The 24,179-nt window shown below is 41.5% G+C and overlaps 1 protein-coding gene and 1 long non-coding RNA gene across 4 annotated transcripts in view; one reads left to right on the top strand and one right to left on the bottom strand.

Annotated features, from left to right (window-relative positions):
• ZFHX4 (zinc finger homeobox 4) overlaps positions 1-16,104 on the bottom strand; it is a 149,909-nt gene extending 133,805 nt beyond the window's left edge. The window contains exon 1 of the mRNA XM_085053073.1: positions 15,745-16,104. The gene's annotated coding sequence lies outside the window, so the exon portion shown is untranslated. The remainder of the gene's footprint in view (positions 1-15,744) is intronic.
• The window catches only part of LOC146442146 (uncharacterized), a 32,754-nt gene continuing 21,867 nt past the window's right edge, over positions 13,293-24,179 (top strand). Inside the window, exons 1-2 of one of the 3 annotated variants that reach the window (XR_014850165.1) lie at positions 13,293-13,758; positions 13,856-14,019. This is a non-coding gene — a long non-coding RNA (uncharacterized LOC146442146). The remainder of the gene's footprint in view (positions 13,759-13,855; positions 14,020-24,179) is intronic. The other 2 variants (XR_014850166.1, XR_014850167.1) reach the window with 2 other exon arrangements.

Genomic DNA, 24,179 nt, shown 5'->3' with positions numbered 1-24,179 from the left:
CTCTCCTAATTATGCATCTGGAGTAAAAACAAAAGAAAAAAAAGGCTGTGGTATTGCAAATCATGTTAAACATTTAAACATTATTCTGTATTAAAATCAGCCTGGCCAGTGAAAATACAGAAGGTTTTTTAAACAGTTTAGTTATTAATAAAGCTTTTTTTTTCCCTAGAATATTATCATGGCAAATTTGTTTTGTATTGCCAAGATCAGCTGGGCATTTTGTTTTTATTATGCATAGTCTTTTGTCATTTTTTTGTTCTGCAAGTTAATTTGACTGCTGTGCATAAGTGAAGTGAGCAATTCAGTAATTAACTTTGGTGTTTTAAAATGTATGAACTTTAATTAGATTTCATTATAAACAAACAAATGTCAACCATAATTATAAGCTCCTTGGTTTAACCACATATTATCCCTTTTCAAACAAACTTGATGTCAGACAAATTAAAATCAAGCAGCCAGCAATTTTGAGTTGAATTTTACATGATCTGCCAGTAACCTGATTACTTTAACTTCAATATCATTACAGGAAAAGTATTTCAAGAAAAATAATTACAAGAATTCCAACAGGAGACAAGCTTAATTGTATTGATTCAAAAGATGCATGTATATAGGAACCATGCTGAAGGAATAATGTTATCTTAAATCTACAGTTACTATTAAAATTATATTGTCTGGCATGAAAAAGGCAATTTGAGATCACTGTCTGGAAAAGCAGAGATACAAAACTAACTGAAATAATTATCTTTACGCCATTATACTTTAAGCAACAAAATATCAATGAGGAACAACTTCGAGGCATGAAGGTTTGCAGGTTTATTTACTGACTGGTGTATCTATTAGTACCAGGAACAAGTGGAGCTGTCAGGACATAATGAAGGTAAATGATTAGTTAGCACAGAGACTGAGCTCTTCTTCAATGCAATAAGAGTTAATTAAAGTTTACCACCAAACATCAACCAAAGCAGGATGTTGATCAGGTTTCAGCATTAAGTGCAAACAGACAATGGTTGGCAGCAATTAGTGCAGCTATCAAATGACATGCAATTATAATTATACATTTAAAACAGCTAAAGGCTTGTGGAAGGGAGAGAAGAATCCCATCAGCTTCTTTGACTATGTACAGTCAAAGTGCAGGAAACAGGTATCAGATATATCACTTCAATATTGTAAATCAATAGAATTAAACAAAAAAAAAAGGCTGTACAAGCACATTATCTGAAAAAGGACAATCCACTGTACATGAAATGGAAGAAATCTGCGGGCGACTCCTAACAAAGATAAGTACTAGTTAGATTAAATAAATTACTTTACTGCTGCCACTCACACTGACACGCATAAACAGGGAAGTGTTTAGGGTTTAAAGACTGGTGGCTTTATTGCATATTTTTATGCCAGACTGAAGGTTACCTGGTATCTCTAGTCCCTGTGGCCACATTCACAGCGTGAGAAGGCCCAGACGGACCCCGGGCCCCAAGCCCAGGACCACAAGAGCTGGTTTCACATGCAAGCTGCAAGCCTGCTGCGAGGCAGCCTGCGCTTCCCAGAGGCAATCCTGGTACCTGAACCACAGCCTGAGGCTCTGCCACACATTCCTGCTCTCCATCCCCTCCATCAGCACGTGCGCCAGGCCTGCCTGCTCCCAAACTTGTGCCCAAGTTTAGGGAAAGAAAACAGAAGAGAGAGATTTCCACCATGGACAAATGCAGTGCATCACGCAGTAGCAAGGCAGATGTGTGAATAATCCAGAGCACAGCGAGGGCTGGTGCTGCCCCTGCCACGCACTGCTCCCGTTCAAAGGCCTTGTGGAATGGTGGCAGCTACCAGATCAGTCATACAATGGAGGAAACAACAACTTTCTTCTCAGCCTCCCATTAAAACCAAAGGAAAGATGACAAACTTGCAGCAGCACCTTTAATAGCAACACCAAAGGAAAAACTGCTATCAGCGCACTGCTGACAGCCTGCTGAACCCCCTCAGCATGGACCTGGGAAGTTAAAACACCCCCAGCTCTGCAGTATCCAACACATGGGACACACAGCAAAGCAGGTAAATAGCCATTATTAACTGGTATAGCCCGAAAAACAATTAGCTACACACATCTAGTGTCTGGACAATTCTCCATAACTGCTCCATGCACTGGAGATGGAATAACTCACTCCCACTCACTACTTTTGGGTCGGCATGGCGCAGGTAACGGGATTACCGCGTTAAACACCTACACTGTTCCACTTCAGATGAACAGGTCTGGCAAGTAGGATCCCCACCTCAAAGAAATCAAGATCTCTTCAGCATTTTTATGGACAACTCAGTCGGAAAAGCACCCTGCTTTTCCTAGGTATGTAACAGGAAGCAAGACAAAGCTTTCCAGAAGACAAGTAGCAGGTTTCCAAGAAAGCTAAGCTGTGACAAATTAAAACCTGATGATGAGAGGAGCAAAGGGGTTAGACAGTAGGATTCATTGCTGAAGGATACCACTGAAATCATGAACCTACCAAGGTTAAAAAAAACAAAAACAGAACAATGGAAACTGGCTGCCAAAATTATCCAGAGTTATTGTAATGAATGTGAACAAAACAAAAACATAAATTGTAAGGGATATTAAATCTTGTCTTCCAGAGGTCTAGAAAATTTGCATTTGCAATCTTGCCAAGGCAGGCATATACGATAGGTTATATCCTACATCTGCCTACAGTGATATTCTTCAGAAGCATTTTGCACTGACTAGTCAAAGAGAGAAAAGTCTGGCCACCACAGAATCCCACTTTGGCAACCAGTATGTTTTTATATTATGAACTACCCCCTGAGTAAAGAAGTATCTACAGCAGGGAGACTATCCTCATATTTTCTTTGAACTAACCCATGCAAAAAGATCATCAGCATCAGTTCATATTGAAATGTTGCATTAACTTCCACTGTGTCAAATTCAGTAAATCTTCCTTTAAGATTTTAAATACTGTATTTTTTAATGCACTTTTTTTTTAATCTTAGAAGGAAACCCACATACATATGCAAAATGCATTTAGATGGGTTTTGTTAGTATGTTGGCTACCAATTGTGATTTTCACTGGAATGTGCACACGTTCACATTGCTAAAATTATTTTAATAAAATGCTTTACTGCTTTTCACAGTTCCTGGGCTGAAGCCTAGAGCAGTTCTACAGATTTTTTTTTCCCTAACAAACCTCATTTTCCCAACTAATTCTGTTATGCTAGGGATTTGTGCACAGAGTTGGCTAATCCCAGTATTTCCCTAGAGCTGCATCTAAGCTATGGCCCACTCCCAGCACAAAAGTGTCTCCAAAAGCCCTTTCGCCCCCTTCAGCACTGATACACTCATTGGTCCTGACATTTTCACTTCAGCCATGACAAATGAGCTGATGGCTGTGATCAGATTGCACACGAGGACTGCTTTATCAAAGACGTATCATTAACTCTCATCACTGTCTTCCATTATGACTCTTTTGGTCAAATCTGTTGTGAAAATGCAAGTCAGTTTAAAAACATAACCTAAACATAGCAACAAACAAACTTCATTAAAAAGCAGGAAAGAAAACCAGACTCGGACGGGATCAGAAAGAGTCTAGCATTAACTAAATGTTTCTCTGGGGATTTAAGTAACTGTACTCAACCTCTGCCCCAGTGCAAACATGGCAGTTGACCGTCTTCGAAAGGTCCCTTCCCCCATTGCGGACTGTGAGCACTACTTTGCCTTTTTTAGAGAAACAAAAATATAGCAGCAGCCATCAAATATGTCTACAAACAAAGTCAACTTTTTTTTTCCTTTTTAGTCTCTGAATCGCTTCACATTCTGTGTGTCTGGTCTTATCAAAATATATTTCCCAAATAAATCCCTTAAAGAATATAAAATTTTCATTTGAATCACAGCCACATAATCACACTGTTTTCTGACTCACATTAAAAACACCAACATAAAGCACTGTCTGAAACGGAAATCGCTCAGCTCCCTATGAATACCACAACCTTTCTGTCAAGTTAGAACCTAAGTTCCAGTTACACAGTTCTTGTTACATCTAGAGGGTTTACAAAGTATATATTTGTTGTAACGTATTCTAGCAATTCATCTGAGAATACACATCTAGCGGAGTCAACTGTAACACAACAGATCTTGGGAATGGAGGTCATGCTTTGAGATAAAGTGCTATTCACTTTTGGACCATGCAAGAAGCTCTTTATTCCTGTTCTTATTGGCATCAGTTCCCCCTTACCAGAGCAAGAACAAAGCCAAGTGCTCGTGTGAGGTTTATGAATAAATCAGAGGTGAGCCACTTTAAGTGCTGCCCATGATTTCCTTGTTGACAGTGAGCACTTAAACAGGCTTCTATGACCAGCAACTCCTGGCAAACCTTAATGGCTCCTAATCTGTACCCTGCTTCATTTCAGGAAAGAAATGACCTACCCCAATTTTTCTCAAGTCTTCACCTTTTGGGCAACTACTGTCCCACCTTTTTAAGAAATTCACATTTGGGGACTGTCCTGTTTCAGTGCCAAGTTTTCACATAACACACAACATAAAAATCACCATTTTCTTCCTTGAAAACAAATGACAGCTAATAAAATATTATTATGCTGTGCAGCCTAAGTAATTCCCAGACAAACCATTACACAATTCAGCGTTTGTTTAAATTGCATAGATTTTTAAATGGACCTTAAAGATATGCAGTATATTTGCCTCCAATTATTAAAATCATGTAAAAAATATGCTGAGAGCAGATTCAACCCTTCTGTACAGCCACAGCTGAAATCAGGAATGCTTATAAATCATTAGCATTGAATGTGTTTTAAAAATCCAAATAGCCTCAAAATCTGTTTTTAAATAATAATAACATTGAAAAACAAACTGATTTCAACAGTAAACTCTGTGCTGGGATGACAGATCTGGTCCAGGAACATTAGAATCCAGCTGTGGCATGACACTAGGTGTTTCAGTATGTACGTCTTTGATGCACAAAACCACTCACAGACCTATGCTGTTCAACGTTAAAGCTGTATCCTGCATGGAGAATAGATTTCAACATGGAATGAAATCCTTCATTTTTAAGGACTCTCCTTCCCTCACTACGCCCCTTCTTCCCCCCGCCCCCCCTTTTTGACATGTCACCATCTCCAGATGGCTGAATTGACTCTGTAGTAGCTGAGTTATTGTCAGGCTTCCAGTTTGCGCTATATTTAAATACTAACATTTTTTTGCTCTGCTGTCTCTTGCTGCCTTTCCACCCACTCGGGAAAAAGCTGTGATTTCAGCGAGCGCTCCCCTCGGGGCCCAGGGCGGCTGCCTGGCAGCGCTGACCTGCCGCTGCTGGAATTGCGGCGGGTGCCTCAGCAGATGACGCTCTTCTTCTGATCGCAAGGGCCTCATCCAAACCTGGGCAAATCGATCAGGCGGCGCTGGACTTTGGAACAGGCCCTCAGTCAAAACCGGAAACTGGCAAAATACTGGGGAAACCACCCGTCGAGAGAGAGAAATCCACGGGCCAAGCCAGTTTGGATTTAAAACTCCAGTGATGCTTTTCACTGGAAATGAAATGTCTGTCCCAGAGCGCTGGCAGACGACTCAGTGAGAAATCGTATTTTCCTTCCCTACAGAAATCAGTTGCTCCTGCTGGAAAAAGTCCCAAAGCACATTGTTTTGTTGTAGCAGAGTGGCTCGTGGTTTTGTGTGCATGAGGTTGCACTTCCCACCCCAGAGGTGACTGCACTGCAATGAAAAAGAATTTTTTTTTTTTTGTGAACAGTTCATAAAACTCAAAGGAACTGAGGGATTGAGGGGTGACATATGCCATATAGCTAAATAATTTATTTTCGAAATGTTACATTTGCTTTAATTTAAACCCTTGGTGCTGTAAACAAAATCAATAACCATATTTCAATTAAAAAATGAAAATAGAAAAGGACCTGAGTGAAACCCACAGGAATAAGTTTCCTGTTTAAGGAGCTATTTTTCACTCAGAGCCTTATTTTCTGGAGTGGGGAAGGCATGGGAAGTATTAGGTATTAAACAAGGAGAATCTTTAATTAAAGGTGGACAGCCATGGTTTCTCAAACAGGCAAACCACCTGCATTTGAAAATGCCACGTAGCACCTGGCAAATCCAAGGATATTTTTTTCCTCTCTCTTCTTATGAAAGCTCTGGTCCTCTGAATACCAAAATTCAAAGGACTGTCCCCAACAGATAGAAAGAAGTAATGTTTTTGCCATGAAAAAGAGATTATTCTTATCTGTTACACTACCATCTTCTGGAACAAGTGTGGAAACAACTGGGATTACTCCAGGTTTCCATAAATGCCCCAAACACTGGAGCACTACCAGTGACAGGTGCCTTGTCATCTCAGATTAGGTGAATTTATAAGGCAGCCCCAGTGTCAAAACAGGGAGGAGCAAGCGTTCAGCAGCAGCCTCTCACAGACCCTCAGCTCTGCTGTTACCTGGTAAAAGGAAGAGAATTGACCCCCCTCAGCCTCTCTGGGAAACCTCTTACTTACACACCCTCTGGTGCCTGCTGCATTAAGCATATCAGACTTAAAAATGGAAATGGCAGTACAAAAAGAGGAGATGAAACCTTTTGAATTTGATTTTATGGGATTATTGTCAAGTGGTAACTACAGGCCTGATTCTTTCTCCACTAATATCAAAACTGTCTGTCTCGCCAGTTTTACACCCATATTATTCCTCTAATTTCAGGGCAGTAATTCTTAATTTAGTTTGGGATCAATGGAAAGAATCTATGTCTTTTGGTTCTATGTGTCATAGACACACATCAAGACAGGCCTTTCGTATGGCTTTCTTTGTTGCAGAAACAGAACGTTTGTCTATTTAAATACAGTTTTAAATGTATATCTAGTGTGTGCATTGCTTGTTCTGCAGACACTGCTGTGGCCTATATGGTAAATGTTTGTTTTCAGAGTCACTGTGGTCTATCATGTACATACAGCCTTTAGTTAGTGAACTATTGACCTGAAAGGCTGTAACACCTTCTTAGGAGCTGGGATAACCGATCAGATCACTGTGAGTACTGAAAGTCTGCCAGATTTGTCTGTAAAGAGATCCCAATTTCTGTATGTCTTTAAATTTTTTCTCAAAAATACAAAAAGCAAATAAAATATAATTCAGGCAACTTACAGTCTAAACATATCTCTCTCCTTTTTATTTTTTTTAATTGAAAGCCAATTTTGAGTAAGGTGAACATAAAACAGAGCGTCTTGATACAGCAAATTTTTATTTAGACCATATAACTTAGTTAAACCATTCCTCAGAATATTTTGTTTAAGCAGAAAAACATAATACCTCAACAAGTCTGCCATATTTCAGTCTGGAGCAAACTTTTCTGGTTAGTTTGGAACATGGCAGAATTTGCAATAATAATGAAAATACTGATATAAAACTGCTATAGAGTGACTGTTAAAAAGGAATAGAGTGACACGTATTATAGACTAAACTTCCTGATCTTATTTATGCAAAGTAAGATTGCCTTTACAGGTCTGCAAAATCCCTATCTACAGGTCTGCAAAATCCCTATCACTATCAGTGAATGTGTTTACTACCCCATTCAAAACCAACAACAAATCGCAACAACTACCAAACAAAACCTCCTAGGTTTGTTATACCTATTAGGTTCAAAGCAACTCATACACGCCTTAGTTTCTCTTACCAGTGCATCGGTACACATAAATATATTTTGTGTTACATCTTATTCTTTAAAATCTTGAATCCCAGAATCTCAGTGTGCTGGGGTTTTGCCCATTCAGTAAGAATGCAGACATCACATAAGTTATTATTAACCCATGTGTTATCCAGTTCTACAGTGGCTGGAACTTTGCCAGAGACAACACATGGTGCTTGGTTAACAATATTTTAAAATATAAATTAATTTATTTTTTTAATTAACACAATTTTCTTATGGAAATACACTAATAAGCTCTTCCCAGAATGAAAGATATACCCCAAGCATATTCCTTTCAAAGAGGTTTTACACAATTTCATAAAGTAAGCAGCAAAACATTCTAAAACCCCCAGAAGGTCTTTATCCTTGTTTGTAAAAAGAGAATTTTTGTGACTATTCTTCCCAAGAATTTTCTGCATTTACAGTTTTGGTTCATTTATCCATAAGAAACCCCAATTTCTTAGAGGCATCTCCAATGTTTAAATATTATCAGATCAAGCTCAATACTAAACTAACAAGCATTTTCAAATAAATGTTCTGCAAACTGGAAAAAATCTCCGAAACAAGTTATATTTAGTCTGACTACCGAGAGTTTTCCACAGTAGCTCTAAATCAGTAATTATGTTGACCTGATAAAAAAGAGAGCCTATTTAATATGCACACATACAAATAATTATTCACACTGCATTTGATTTACATACGTACAAAAGAACCACTTCCCACTTTCAAAAGTGGCTCAACACTTATGGTATTTTAACTGCCCTAATTACTGTTGAGAGAACATAATTAGAAGCACTGATCACATTGTCAACAGCTAACCAGTTGCAGCCCTGGCTGGGGGCCTGATCCTGTGCTGGCTGGAGGTGGAGGGGGCTAGCACTGATTGCAGGAGGAGGCCAGGGCCCTTCTCGCCACCTGAATCTACGGGAATCCGAATGTTTTGAACAACCTGAGTGCGCTGACACAGCCACGCTGAACGCCCTGCTCCTTATGTGCATGTATCAATTGCTATTTCGGTAAGCTTTCTCTGTTTTCAAAGGCGAGCGAAGAGAGTAATTTTTTCCCCAGCAAGGCTCCTATACCACTTAAACACTTAGCACTGAGTCAGAATTCATAACTTTTTCCAAAGGAGAAACAGTTTAATAATTAAAACAGATATTGACTAAACCCTGCCTCCTTGAATACCAAACTTTTATTAGATTATTATGTGTTGATGCATAATTTCCATTGGCAACTTTTAAAGCAGCTCCTTCCCTCCCTCCCTGCCGGCCCCTGTCCTCCCTCTGTTTTTCCCCCAAGCAAAGTGCTGGGAATCCTTGATACCCAATAGTCAATATTTGGTTTGCCTGTCATGTTCTGGAGCTCCCCTCCATACAAACCTGTGTTTCTCATCCTTTCGCTGCACTATTCTCGTACGTGTTACTTCACACGATGATGTAAACTCGGGGCATCTTAGCAACTTGCTAAAATCTGAGCTTCTGCTTGTTTTCTCAAGTCTTGGACAAACATAACTTTAGGGAGAGCTGAACATAGGCATAAAGAAAGAGGAGCCTGCATTTTCATCTTCCTTTCATCTCAGTCATTCAGTCAACCATTCAGTGCCCTATTCAACAGAGCTTTTCATTATGCAAAAAAATGCTAATCCTTTTCCGATGCTTTCACACTTGTATAAACCCCCATTCCTTCGACTGAAAAGCAATTATATCAGTTTACCTTTCTGTCAAAAACAGGATTAATATTCCAATACCAGAATCTCCTTTATTTTCCTATCTTTTGCTTTAGGAAACTAGAGATTATTAGTGGCGGTATTCCTTAGAGCAAGAATACATTATTTTAAATATGATTATTTTAGCGAAAGCAAGAGGGGGGAGGGGGAGGGAGAGAAAAAAACTTCAGTTGCTGCGGAAACTCTTTTCAGTGACAGAACTGACCTTCCCTTTGCAGAGGCCTGAATAGAATGAGCCTCACTCTGGTCTATTAATCAGAAACAAATTATGAAAGAATGTGGCTGGACTGGTTGACACTATCCTGTCTTGGGAGACTCAGTAACAGCCTAGTAACAATGTCCTCTTCATGGGTAATGAACAGCCATGACAAATGGGGCAGAGAAACTATTTATTTGCATATGCAAATTCTCACACAAGGGAAACATGTACAAACAAGTGTCATTGTAAGGTGGATTAGGCAAACAACGCTTTCTTTTTAGGACACTCTGCAGCCCAGAACATTAGTCAGCACAATTAAACCAGTCTCCATGGAGACTAATGAAATTTCACCATGGTATGAGTTAAATTAGATAGCTAGTTATGTGTTTTCACAATCCAACTTGAAATCCATTATTGTTTCAGAACAATACAGCAATTGTGCCTGGCTGATCTTTGCCAGCTCAACAAGCTCCTAAGTTGACAATTTGCATATGTTAATATAATTAAGCACTAATTACATGAAACTTGTACATATTCACATGCACTTTCCCTGGGCGCTTCTCAGTTTGAACCTTGGCCAAGTCTTTAACCCTTTGAATGAATTTGGAGCAGCAAAGCTCTGCCTTCTGGGTACAGCCCCAAGGCAGATGCAGAAAAGCTCTTCATTTATAAACACAAAGCTTAACCTGGCTTCTCATATTTCTATCAACAGGCTAGAAAACATTTTTGTATGTGGTGGGGTAGGAAAAGGCCGAGGGGTGGAGGGAGCTGGATTGGAAGTTCTTGAGAGACCTAGCTCTGGTGCCCTTTTTGCATATGAAAACACAAATATTTACCCACATAACAGGTCACAAACACATGTATTGCCATTGTCACAGGTCTTCACGACCCGAATTGTCCAAAACTAGATGGGGTTTTATGTCATTGCTCTCACAGCCACAAAAATGGGAATGAGAAAAAGAAAAAAGAGCAAGCAGTAACTAATGAGCTTTACATAAATATATGCAGAGGCAATTAAGCAGTGTTAATTACTATGACAGCAGTTAATTGAATATAATTAGATATTTTAAGCTACTGACTAAGGCATAGTTAAGATTAATTTTATTGAGATTAATTGTAAATAAGAATAGATTAACTGTGTTTTGACAGGCATAAAAAGTAGATCCACAAATTAACTAGGAGAGCAGAAACTAGCACAAAAATCATATATTATCTTAATGTCACACCTCAGAATCATCTGCTCAATAAACATGACTTTTCAAACCCAAACAGACAGGAATCTTGAAGAAAAACAAACAGCTTGCAGAGATTAAAGAGCCTTTTGTCCTTTTTCATGTGCATTTCTTTTAGCAGACTAAATTAAGCGAGTCTGGTGTACGTTTTTAGGAAGGAACATTTCACACTGAATGGAAAAAATGTTCTATCACATATGAAATTCATGCAGCTGTGCGGAACCTAGTCCAGATGGTCTAAGACTATAAAACAACACTAAATGATAGACAGTAGGGCCTTCCCAAGATTATGTGATAAAGTCACAACCTCATATTTTGACTTAAATTTTCTGTCATGTATTGTTTCCTTCCAGATCAGATAGCTCCATTTGAATTTTTAACTGATCCTGAATATTCAATGGAAACTCTCAATAAACATTACTGATAAGCATATGAGCAGAAATCATAAAATATTTACAAAACGCCCCTTAGCTTCATTAAAACAATGCTGAATTCGAAGTGTCCTGGTTCCCCCACAATACTAAACTGTTCACACTTAGCTTAAATAGGTAAAAATACCTGGTTTTAAATATGCTTAAAAAAACCACCAAAACACATTCTACCAGCAGATTAATTCATGCATGCTGCTTAAGAAAATTAACAACAAGGCTGAAGAATGCTGAACAAATCACTAATAAGAAAGGAGCTTCAATTGATTTTGAAATAAATCAATAGGTGATTAACACAATATTTTTAAAGCAGTAGAATGTATATATATTATATAAGCATATATATTATATTTTCAATACCTTTTTAGCTCTTAATCGAACAAGGGCTTTACAACAGTGAGCATATCCCTATATTGACTATCAACTTCTTTGGAATGCCTTTAGTCTTTTATAACGAAAATCCAAAAAACGGTCTGTGAAACAAGGCTATGACAAGCCATTCTGCAGTGAAAGATTTTAAATCATCCAGCCTCTTCTAATAGACTTGAGACTTATTGAGGTAGAAACCATAAAAAATGAAGAAGGGAAATTTAATCCCTGAAATATTGATTTGCACATTAATATCATATAGGCAGAGGGCAATTTGGCTTCATGGAAATGACACATTGTCGACCCTTGGTGAAGTCAGAGCCAATCTAACTGCTGAACATGTCTGAATCTCAAGAGTTATTAAGGGCTTCCCTTCTTGCCTTTATGACTTTTCTTCAGCCTACCAATGCAATCTTAAATGTATTATCTTTAAGAAATAATTGTAAAACCTCAGGGGTTTTCCAGTTAATGGAAGGGAGGCTAAACCACATCAGATTCTGAAATGCAACATTAAACCCTTGCAATCAACAAAACCACCTCAATTCTCATCCATCCAGTGCAGGATCTAATATTGTTATTAGAGATAATCAAATTTCATTGTGTAAATTTAGGCTCATGGTCAGAATGGAAGCAGTAAATTCTGCAATATTAAGCAGTGATTTTTCTCAGCCCCCTTTATATGTTCTTTGATGGTGCACTCTCTCCACAAATAAACCTGAACTATTCAAAAATCAAGGAACACATCTGTCGCCCTATTCTGAAAGATGCACGCAATGTCATTTGCCATCTCCACAGCTTTCCTTTAGTTTTAACTTGATCTAGCGGATAAGTTCCATTTTAGAGAATAATAAAGCAGTATCACTGCATAAACCAAACAGCAGGTACTATTACTGTGACTTACACAGATGGTTTACCTGACCTTTCTTTGTTCCTTGGGTAGGTTTCACTTTTGCAGATTTACGACTTTTCCCTCTATATTTCATTGACCCTCTAAGTTCATTATCATAAAAATGAAAACTATTGAATACATGTTTATGTTGGCAAAGTCCAAAAAGCCCACGACTAAAGGATAAAGAGATGCTACAATGCACTGTGTGGATCTCTAGATCGTACACTATAAATATTCAAGCACAGATAACACGAATAACTGAATAATCCTGGTGAGCCTCAGCGCTGGAGCCAGGTGCAAGAGGTTAAAACAGCTGGCTAGCCATCTTTTATTTTGTGTGCCTTCCTACCGGCTGAAACCGCAAACCCTGAAAACTAGCAGATATTCCCTCAAGGTTGATAGTCTGATTTTTTTCATTTCAACCAGTTTAGTAGGATCCCCCAGTCGAGAAAAGACAGAAACTCCTTAAATACAGGCAGCTGAATAGGAAGTGGAGCAATGATGATTAAGGCTCTTCCCCCCCACACACCCCCCAACCTTCAACCCCCCGTTTATTTCCACGATCTTCTTTGTGCACCTTCCCATCCAAATGTTTGTATTCCTCATTTCAAAGAAAAGCACTCCGGATCGTTCTGTCAGTTTTGCCAGTAAATATAAAGTAAAACAAGTGTTGATGGCACTGAGAGTGTTACATACCCAGGCTGTGTTTTTGCATTGCTCTCAATGGAAGCGATCGATGCCCATGTCACAGTCGCGTCCCAATCGCAGCCAAGTCTCTGCCTCAATCTAACCAACAACAGGCAGGGCTGCAAAGGCTTCTCACTACCTCTTCCATCCATCCACCACCAAACTAAAAATATAATGCTACATATGATCTTTTTAAACACTCCACCACCGCTCTTAAGGATCGAGCCACTGCAAATCCAGGGGAAACACGATTGAAAAAAAAAAAATACACCATCAAAAAAAAAACCACCCTCACAGCAGCCACCCCAAAAGCACCCGAGCCCTCTCTTTCCACTCGCTCGCTCTCCTCCTGCCAACTACATAATCCTTGATAAAACCGGAGCAAGGCTAATAAAAAGAAAATAAAAAAAAAAGGAAAAAAAAAGAAAAAAAAAAGAGGAGGACGGAATGGAGCCGAGGAAATGCAACTGTCAGAAAACGGGATGGTCAGACTTCCTGAGTGAACCTGCCTGTGTCTGGCTTAATGTAAATCTCCACCATCTTCAGCCTGGCAAGTTGTCTTTTGGTTGGGTTTTTTTTTTTTTTTTTTTTTTTTTTTTGGTGGGGAGGGGGGTGTTATGTTTGCGATCTCTGCCTTGGTACCTAAGGAGGAAGAGGAGGAGGAGGAGGGTGTGTTACTGAATGGTGGCTAAAGCCTCCTCGGGACGGCGCTGAGGTGAAACAGGCTGAACCCGACTGATGTGGCTCCTCTCTCGGTTGGACCCAGTGCCCTAAGCAGCCGATGAGAGACCCCCGGCCGCCCGGCTCGCAGGTAACAAAAGAAATACCAACCCGTGTGTTTTCTTCTGCCGCTGCTGGGGAGGCTGTAGGGGTGGGGGGGGGGAAGAAGATGCAGCAGGGGAGGAGTGGAGGGGAACCACCGTAAGTTGGCATCGGATGAGGGGAAAGTTTATTAGCAATTTTGTAGGAAATTTCATGTCAGGAAAGACGGGGAAGCAGGGGCGCGTCTGCCATTAGCCGCCGTGATGAGAAGGGATGCACTTGATTCTGGCACGAGCAGTTAGAGCAGGAACCGGACTGCGGCTCGCCGTTTATGAGCTTTTTTTTTCCCCTTTTTTTTTTTTTTTTTGGTCTGTTGACTGTCTCTTTTTTATACATCTTAGCCCTCGCTAAAAAAACAAAAAAAAAAAAAAAAAGACGCCTGTCCCGCAAAACAACCACCACCCCCTTTCAAAAAATCTCAGAAAGGCTTCGCTGAAAGCAGTCCCCGACCCTGCCCGCGAGAGCCTTTCCTACGGAGCGGCACGGCTCGGCTCGGCTCGGCTCAGCACGGCGGGGATGCCGCGGGCTCCGCCGGCGCCCAGCCGGCAGCCGCCCGCCGGCAGCGGCAGCCGCGCATCCCCACGTCCCCGCCAGCGGGGCCGCTCCGTGCCGAGCCGAGCCGAGCTGAGCTGAGCCGGGCCGGGCCGGGCCGGGCCGGGCCGAGCCGAGCCGAGCCGGGCCGCCTCCCCGCGCCGCGCGGCGAAACTGACAGAGACGCAGGGCGCGCTCCTAACGGGCTCCTCTTCCTCCTGCTGCCAGAGCCGGCAGCCAGCAGCGCGATCCCCTGCGCGCACACACACACACACACACCCGCACGGCCACCCTGCCTCTGCCGCTGAGAAACCTACCTGCAAAAGAAAAGGGGGAGAAGGGGGGTAGAGGGGAAAAAGCACCCCACACCTTCTCCTGTACACACGCACGCAGTCAGGGTCCCCATTGCCCTGCTGGCATCCCCCCCCTCGCCCGAAAGCGAAAGTTTGAGAGGCCGAGGGGGGTGGAGATGAGGAGGAGAGGAAAGGAGGGTGGGAGAGCGGAATGTGCCCTCAAAAGGCACCTCAAAGTTTTGGGGGGACCGAGCTGCGAAACGAGAGTGCGAGCTCTAAAGGGGTTGGCAAGGGATGACTTCTGACAGCCGTAACGTCTTTCCTAATCTGACAGTATTTCCCCCCTCCCCGAGCTCCCTAGAAAAAGAAGAGCGAAATAAAAACTGGGGGGCATCCCCCGAACCTCTTCTGTAAAGCGAGCAGGGTCCTCCACTTAATCCGCAAGTTACAGCCCGAAAGAGGAAAAAAAGAAAAAAAGAAAAAAAAAGAAACCCACAGCCCCAAACCAAAACAAAAAGAAAAAAAAAAAGAAGCAATACACAAACAAAACGTAACCCCCGGAATAAAAGAGAAAGGCAGTGAGAGAAAGAAAGAAGGGAGAGAGAAAAAGCAGCCCCTCCTTCCGAAATGAGAGCAAATACTGTACCTAAAAGTGGGGAAACAGGCAGAAAAAGGGGGGAGAGAGAGAGGGGAGAGGTACATGGGATCTGGGGATGTGAGTGTGTGTGTGTGTATGTGAGAGAGAGAGAAAGAGGCACAGAGAGAGGGGGAGAGAGAGAGAGAGCGAGAGCGAAATATCAAAGATTGTGCAAGATCAGCCTGGAAAGATAATCGATACTCGACCTAAATTTAACACAAACTACTCAATAAAAGTTAAAGAAAAAACTTACTTTCCATTTCCCCTCGCAGTTCCTACTGGATCTTCGCCTCTCTTTTTTGTTTTGCTTTATTTACTTAACAGCTGATCACATCCAAGTAAACGAGAGAAGGTTCATTAAAAAAATAATAAAAAAAAATAATCCTCCAACTTTATTGGGTGAAAATAAAAATGATTTAGCAAGAAGTGGGGGGCATGGAGCGGTCCTTTGGGGTCCGGGAGTTGTTAAAGCATGTGCCGACCGCGGTCTCGCTGTTTGGTTGTGAAGGGGTTGGGAAAAGGAGGAAAGGAAATGAAAATCCGATATGTCTTTATTCTGCTAATTATTATCGTTTTAGCCCTGTTTAAAAAAATGGCTGATTAAGTTGAGTGCGCATGTCTTTGTGTGTCTATTCCCGATATGCACTCTGGGAATGAGAGAGAGAGAGAGAGAGAGAGAGAGAGTGGGGAGAGAGAGAGAGAGTGGAGAGAGAGTAAAGAGAGCGAGGGAGAGGGAGAGCGAGGGAGAGGGAGAGGAGAGGGAAGAGGAGAGGGAGAGGTGTAATTAGTGAGGTGATCAACATTCTCCGGGCTGCAAATGACGCGCAGCCCCGGAGCCGGAGAAGCCGGAGCTGCCGCGGCTGCCGGGGGCTCGCCGGGGCTGCGGGAGCCACAGAGGCAGCCCAGAGAAGAAGGGGCAGCAGAAGGGAGCTCATGGATACAAACACAAGTCTGCAAACTTCATTAGTAACACAGACACACACGCACAGGCACACAAAGTAGATGGCTAGGAAAAATTAAAAAAAAAAAAAAAAAAAAAAGGGAGGGTGGCAGACTTGCTCTTTTAACTGTTCTGAAACTTAAAAGAAATGGGTCCAAATTAATTATTGCATCAGGGAGATATTTCTGTCTGTCTGTCTGTTCGTCTCTTGCATTTTCTCTCTTTTAGTGGGGATTTAATGAAAATTTTTTTTTTTGCATCCCATTTTTTCAATGGGCTAATGAATGTATGACACATCTGCAAAAGGAAAGGTAATATATCTAAGATAGGGAATAACTACCGGTACAGAGATAAAGACGGACTTATTTACACATACACACACAGATGCACACTTGCGCGCACTCACATCCTACATCATATTTACACGTATGCACATACACTCGACATACACACAGTCACACAAAACATAGCACACTTTGTTTGTTGACTATCATGTAATTGCTTAGAGATATCAACAAAGTAAAAAGCAAAGCCTAACAGAACATACAACATCAACTGTAAACAGTCTTATCAAAATGAGGTAAATACCAGCCTAGGGAAAGGGTCTCTTTGCATACAATACAGTTTCCATGCATATACATGCATCATCTTCCAGTTTCCCTGCAAGTATTGATATTTTATTAATATTTTATCTGCTATATTTTACCAGACATATTTCATTCTTGGGGGGTGGGGGGCACACTATTATGATGAAAAGTAGGGTAAAATGTACAGATGTCATTATAAATCGGAATCTTCTACAAATATTTTCCTGTGTGGGATTTAAGAAGATTGCTTCTCATTTGAAAATCTAATTATCTTAACCTAATACTGCAGATGTGAATATGACTGACACTTTCATTAAAAGATAATTAACTAAAACTAGGAATAGACATACTTTAAGATACCCCCTACTGAAGATAAAAACATGACTATTCAAAGAGCATCCGAATACACCGCAGGAACACGTGCAGATTTTTGATAATGCTATTCCAGAAATGGGTATACCAGAAATGGTCACTAAGTCACAGTTACATGCAGGAGATATTTACAGTACCAAGGACCCCGTGCAGGTGAACCGTAACCTTAGAGCTGACATGCCTTTGAAGTTCGTGATTCCTGCGATACACATCAAAACCTTGTCTTAGGCCTTAAACACTAAAAACCAGCAGGAAGGTTTTATCACAACCTTCCATTAAAAGCACGCGCACACAACAACAACAAACCAGCAAAAACCAGGATGGCAGAAATATACACCTCTCTGGGCCCTAAACCCTCTGTTCCAGGAGAACGTTTTGCAAGTACTGGAACTAACACTAATAGGAAAATCCCCACCTGATGATGAATTAAGGCTGCCCTTAAGGAAGCACAGGCCAGTGTCAGGGAACCGAGTGTCTAAAAGCAGATGTTTAAGGTCAGAGTGAAGGTCCTGATAGTTTCGAAGGAAGAAAAAAAAAAGGTCTTTGGAAAGGGGAGGAAAAAAAGGATAAAAAAAATCCCCCGCCAGCCTTAAAGTACAGCTATTACAAAAATTGGAATCTGCAAATAAAGCAGGCAAGGACCCCTACCCCAATCCAGAGAAACCTTACTTCAAACTTTAGGAAAATCTCCAAGACTGGAACTTAAGGAAAAAGTCAGGGGCATTGGAGGGTTCGTGAGAGCAACTTTTTCTTTTCCAAGCCTCACCTAAGCATTGCACCAGCTCATCAATGAAAAAAGGTGTGAGCATATGTATGCAGATTTCCACAGGCACTGAGCCCTGTCAATGAAGGTAATAAGGAATCTAGCGATATTCTGCATCGTTGTTTACACGGTGAAAAAAAATGCAAACAAAGGCTGAAAATGAAATCTCTGAAACCTGTTTACAGTTATCAGATTGAGGGTGTATGATGGAAAGAGGGCTTTTAGGTTTAAATGGTAGACGAAACGGGACTCTGAGATAGAAGCATGCATTGTCCATTCAAGTGCATGCCTGAAGGATGGCAACACATTTCCTAAGACTGAAGACAATTAAATACAATGTGATGAAGAAACACCTGAGAACAATACATCTATTTCAAATTCAAGTGAAGAAACACATATACTTAATGTCATGGAAGAATAAGGAAACGAAGATAATTTAGTTTTAAAGTCGTCGTCCCCCCCGCACTTCCCCCCACCTCTTTTATTCCTAGTGCTTTTTTCCTGGTGAAACATCAATATCATTAATGTCATTAATGTCAAAACACCAAACGTCAGAACAGTCAAGTCATTCTTTTTTGGCTGTAGATTTTTTCCCCCTTTCTCTCGTCTTGGAGGGGGATATACGTTTATGGTGTTCTTGAGTTACAGCTAAGGAACAAAGGAGGGGGGAATAAGGCAGGAATTGCGATAGGAGAGTCCACATTTTTCAGGGTTTCTTCTGCCACTGTTTACTGTCCTTCCTAACATTTTAAACCTCTCTGTTTCTCTGTCTCTCCCGCTTTCTCTCTCCCTAAAAATAGTAGCTATCGAGGAGTGGGGGGCGGGAAGGGGGGGTGTAGGAAAAAAAAGGCACTACGGGATGTTAACAGTTTAGAAGGAACCCGGGGATCGCCACGTAGATAGGAAAAATCGAAGAAGGTTAATTCCGGGAGGCAGCAGCAGCAGGTTTGTGGGATGTGATAAGAGCGGAGCGCGGCGCGGGCTGGGGGCGGCAGGCGAGGGGGACCCGGCGCGGCCGCGGTGCGGTGCGGTGCGGAGCGGAGCGGAGCGGAGCGGAGCTCCCGGCGGGCGGCGGGCGGACTCCCGGCGGTGCGGCCCGGCCCGGCCCGGCCCGGCTCCCGCTCCCACTCCCCTCTCTCCTCCCTCTCTCGCTCAGCTGATCGCCCCCGAAGACTCTCGCCTAACCTCTCAGCTCCTCTCCTCTGGTCTCGATGGACCCCCCGCCCACCTCCTCCGAACTTCTCCTGCAGGCACCGTTACATATTTTGGGATTTTTTTCGAGCCTCCTGTTGAAACCACAAAAAGCTCTTGACAGTGACGTTACATTTCAAAGAAAGGGATGGGGGGAAAAAACTCAAAAAACCCTCAGCCTTTTCCGTCCTTTACCATCTCCAGCCTCAGCCCCAAGGAAAACTTATTGGCCTGGGCGAGACGGAGCTGGTGGGGGCCAGAGCCCGAGACTGACCATTCTTTAATAGACAAAGAAATCGTAGCCCAAACCGGGCTCTGTTACACCACGTCTCTCCGTTAAGCTCATTTCACTCCCTAAATCTGCGCTGCGGACACACAGGGGCACAAGGATCTGCATAATTACAGACATAGCCGCTCCCCTCTTTAATAAACCGACATAATTCCCTAATAAGCGTTCCCTTCCCCCACCTTCTCCTCTCCCCAGACCCCAACCCAAGGGAAAGGGGATCCATGTCTTTTTACTGCGTTCCCTAAGTCTATAGATGAGCTCAGTTTGAAACGAGGTATTACAAGATTTCAGTGTTACAGACCCTTTATCTGAGCTACAGACACTTTCAGTTCCCCAGCCCCCACCTCCTCTCCTTTTTGTTGTCTCTTCTCCTCCCGGGGGCTATTTGACAAAGGCAGTGTGTTAACTAACATTTTTGTTTAACTCAGCAACTTCTTTTCAAAACATACTTAAACCTGATAGCAATCTCTTGTACTTTTTTCTTTCTTTTTTTTTTTTTTTTCCCCGAGATGAAATTGACTCTGAACCCAAAGCGTTTGGCTATTATTAATAATTTCTTTCTTTGCAGGTATCATATATACAAATCTTTTGTTAATTTACGACGCTCTTTCCCACCCCCTACTTGCACCCCACCCCCTCAAAACATTCCACTACACACTAGAAAGGGTGGGGTGGGGGGGCGCGAGGAGAAGAGGGAGGAGGGAAAGAAAACAGAAATCCCCGATCTGATTCCTGGAAAGTTTTGTTCGAAAAAGAAATAAAACAACAATAACATATTGCATTTCAATTCTGCCTTCACTGCCCCAGATTTGGCATTCACCCACTGAAAGTGCGTCTAACGAGCAGTGACCTTAGAGAAAAATCACAGCCGAATAGTATAGACATCTCGCTGAGAATTTGAGCTAAATAGTGCCGATCCCGATTGGCTTTTTGTTCTTGTTGTTATTTTGGCTGGAGCCGTACAAAAACGCGCACCCGGACATTAAATAAAAGCCTTCCAGGTCTAAGTCTGCTGCCGGCGTTTCCTCCGGAGCCTTAACAGCCCTTTTTCAGCTCCTTTCTTGGGCAGATCGCGGGGATTAAATGCCCTGAACCTGAGCTCCTGGCCTTGGATGGGAAGGGAAAGAAAAAGGGAGAGGGAGAGAGAGAAAGGAGAGGGTGAAGGAGCCAGGCGCCCTCTGGGCTTTCAGAGGTCAGCGCTTTGACAGTGCTCTGACCTCCCTCCCCTCCCGGCAACCACCCCAGTGTTTATAAACAAAAACAGTCAGGACTAGCCCCAAACAATAGCAATTCACCAACTTCACAGGCACTTCACCAGCTCTTATGCAAATAAAGGAAAACGACCGCTTACCACCGCTCCCCCCCATCCCCTCCAGAAAGCCCAAGAGCATATTTCCAGCAGTGATATATCCAAGGGAAAAATTTTACATTCTATCCTGGAAAAGGACAAAAAGGGACTTCAGAAATAAAACGGTTCTGGTAGAAAGACAGACAAAAAGGAGAAAAAGCCAATAAAACTACCGATCTTACTGCAGAAAGAGGAAAGTTATGAAATATTTATACCTAAATCCAGCAATCCACACTGCCAATAAAACAGGAATCTTTGTTGTGTAGACAATATGCTAAACTACCTCTGCGACAAACAGCGATTATAAAGCAACCAGAAAAAGTTATTTTCGCCCAAGGAGCCAAGTTTTCAAAGAAAACGTGTGGATTTTACAGCTAAATAAAAGCCACCACCTCTGTGTTATCCGTAAAAACTACACATAAATTAAAAGCACCGTTAAAAGAAAAAAAAAACCTTCCAGCAAGCAAGCAGCACATCTGATCTGACTTACAAAAAAAAGAGTATAATTAAAACCATCTTTAATTACAAAAAGCAGCAAGCGAAAACTAAATGAATCAATGATTTCTCCCCGAAATTTTGTCCGCCAAGGTATAGAAATGACAGTTCTATAGTCCTGCATTAAAGCATAACTGAAACTCCACAATTCAGGAATTGATTACGCGATAAGGAAAATAAAAAAAACGTAAAAGGAAAAAAAAAAAGATCCTAATGATTTTCAAACTTTTGTTTAAAAAATGATGAAGATCAGAAAAGGTTGGAGGAAAAGTTAAAGGAAATATACCTCGAGAGAAAAAAGACCATCTCCTTTTCTTCTTTGTCTATCAGTCTCCAGTTAAAGCATATGGAAAATGTTTTCAAAATGCCTAGATTTGGCACATTGTCATTGCAAAGAGAGGAGCGCAGTGATGCTGTTATAGAAAATGGGAAATAAATTCAGGATTGGGTGCTGCCTCCTTCAATGCGGATTTATCTAAGTTTAATTTAATATTCCGCAATCACTGTATGATCGCATATAATTCACCAAGATTTTTAAGGGCTTTGCCTAAATATGTTGACCACAGGCACAAAGTAATTTAATCAGATTATTTCCTTCTTTTATTTGTGTTTATTTTTCTCATTAGAAGCACTTTAAATTGCAATTGTAAATAGTAGAAATGATGGAATATTAGGTTTGGGGTGAACAAATGCTCAGAGAAGACATTAGCTTTATTAAAATCATTCAGAACGTAAAATCAAAAAGCACAAAATGGTTGTTTGTAAAACACTAAACCTTTAATCGATTTATTGGCATTCCAATCGATTAGATAAACGGAAATCTATAGTAAACATAAAAGCATTTAAAATATTTTTCTCTCATTTATAAACAAAACTTTTCTTTTCAGTACAAAAAAAATGATTATCAAACGACTAACAGGAAATTCTTCAGATATCAAATTACGATAATAAAATTATTTCCACATGGAAAGGGATAATGACAATGATGATAGTAATTATAATAATGAATAATTCAACAGCCCTTTGACATATATGGAAGAGCCTGGTTCAAAAACAGCTTTTGAAGGGGGCTACTTTTAGGGGATTTTTTAAATAAAATTGAAATTTGAGGCTGAAATGCTTAGATTAAGTGACAGTTTAGGTGCATGTGGTAAAATTGTGTTAATTTTTTTCCGGCCGTTTTTAAGGCAGGACTGTTCGCTTTGACACCACCCCTTAAATTAAGTTACCACTTTTTAGCAGTAAATAAGTATGTAAATATATAAGCTAACCGTGAATTTATGGGGGGAAACTTTGTCTCCACGCCAGGGCGATGGGAATGGGGACCTTTTACCTTATAATTTGAACAATTTGCCTATCTCGCAGTGTACCTTCCAGATTACAGAAAAATTGCGCAAGCAATAATGTAGTTGACCACTTAAGTGAAAGAACACAATTTATTTAGGGGTGGAGGGTGGGGAAGTGCAAGCCGGAGAAATGCAGCAATCAGCTTGTGGCATTCTGGCTGCGCGAAGAGGAAGTGTTGCTGTAACGGGTATTATGTTTATTTGATAAAGAAAATCAATGAAAGTGGCTGTAAAGTAGTTAGTGAGGCGTGTGTTTGGGACTCGGGTTGAATAGTGACTCCAGCGGGCTGGTCGATGAGCTCTAAGAGCTCTGGAAATCTAACCTAACCCTCCGAGTGAGCTCTCTCTCACTCAGTGCTGCACCTTCCCCAGGCTGGGAGACTTCAGCCCTTGTCTCCTCCCTCCGTCTCTTTCCCTCTCTCCCCACATCCCTCCCTCTGTCCCTCCTTCCCTCTCTCCTAGTTTTGCGCTCTTGCTTTCCCTCTTCCCATCCGCTTCAACTGTTCCCTCTCCCAGGTATATCTGCTCCCCTCAATCTCTCCCATTCTCTTTCTCTCACTTTCATTCTCTTTCCCCATCTCTGCCGTAGCTGTTTCTTCCCCGTCCAGCTGGTTGTCTAAGTTTCCCGGTACTTTTGAAATCCTTCTCCTTCTTTAATTCTCTTCTTCTCCTCTCGGGTATCAGTATTCCTCAAGTTTCTTCCAGCCTTTTTCCTATCTGTCTTCACCAGCCAAATTTATCTCTAATTTTGGATTGGTTCCTCCGGACATGTGCTATATTAGTAATTATCTCTACTCATTTCCTTTTCACACACCCATGCTGAAGGGATGAGCACACCATGCTCTTTCCACAGTTGAAATATTTTAGACATTGGCTAATCTTCTGTGGTGCTTTACTTCAGATCTTCTGCAGCTAGTTCCCCCTTTTCTCCCGCTATTCTTCATCCCCTCTAATTCACAACAGAAATGTTTCTCCTCCTCCTTTTCATTTCCTACTTTACAATTTCCTTTGGGGTTTCTAAATAGTAGTATGTCCTTTGCATTTCCCTACCCCCATCTCCTTCACTGTTTCACTTCAGCTATTTTGTTTACCCGGTTGCTTAGAGGAATATTTCTTTCCTTAACAAGTTTATCTCCCTGTCTTTCAGTCCCAGCCTATTAAAAAAAAAAAAAAAAAAAAGGAGAGTCAGAGAGAGAGGAAAAAAAAGTTGAGCTCTTTTCAGCGAACTAACTTGGTTTCAAACTTCTGGTTTGGATTATGTGTCATTATCTATTTTCCCTTATCGCATCCCTCGTTGCCCTCCCCACCCCCACCCCCCCCCCGTCGCTAATAACATCTTTAGTGTGGTCAACGTTAA

This window comes from Lichenostomus cassidix, chromosome 2 (assembly GCF_008360975.1).
Source record: "Lichenostomus cassidix isolate B80296 chromosome 2, HeHo_3.0, whole genome shotgun sequence".
Lineage (NCBI taxonomy): Eukaryota > Metazoa > Chordata > Aves > Passeriformes > Meliphagidae > Lichenostomus > Lichenostomus cassidix.
Note: the sequence above shows the minus strand (reverse complement) of the source record. Positions and strands in the feature narration are given on the sequence as shown.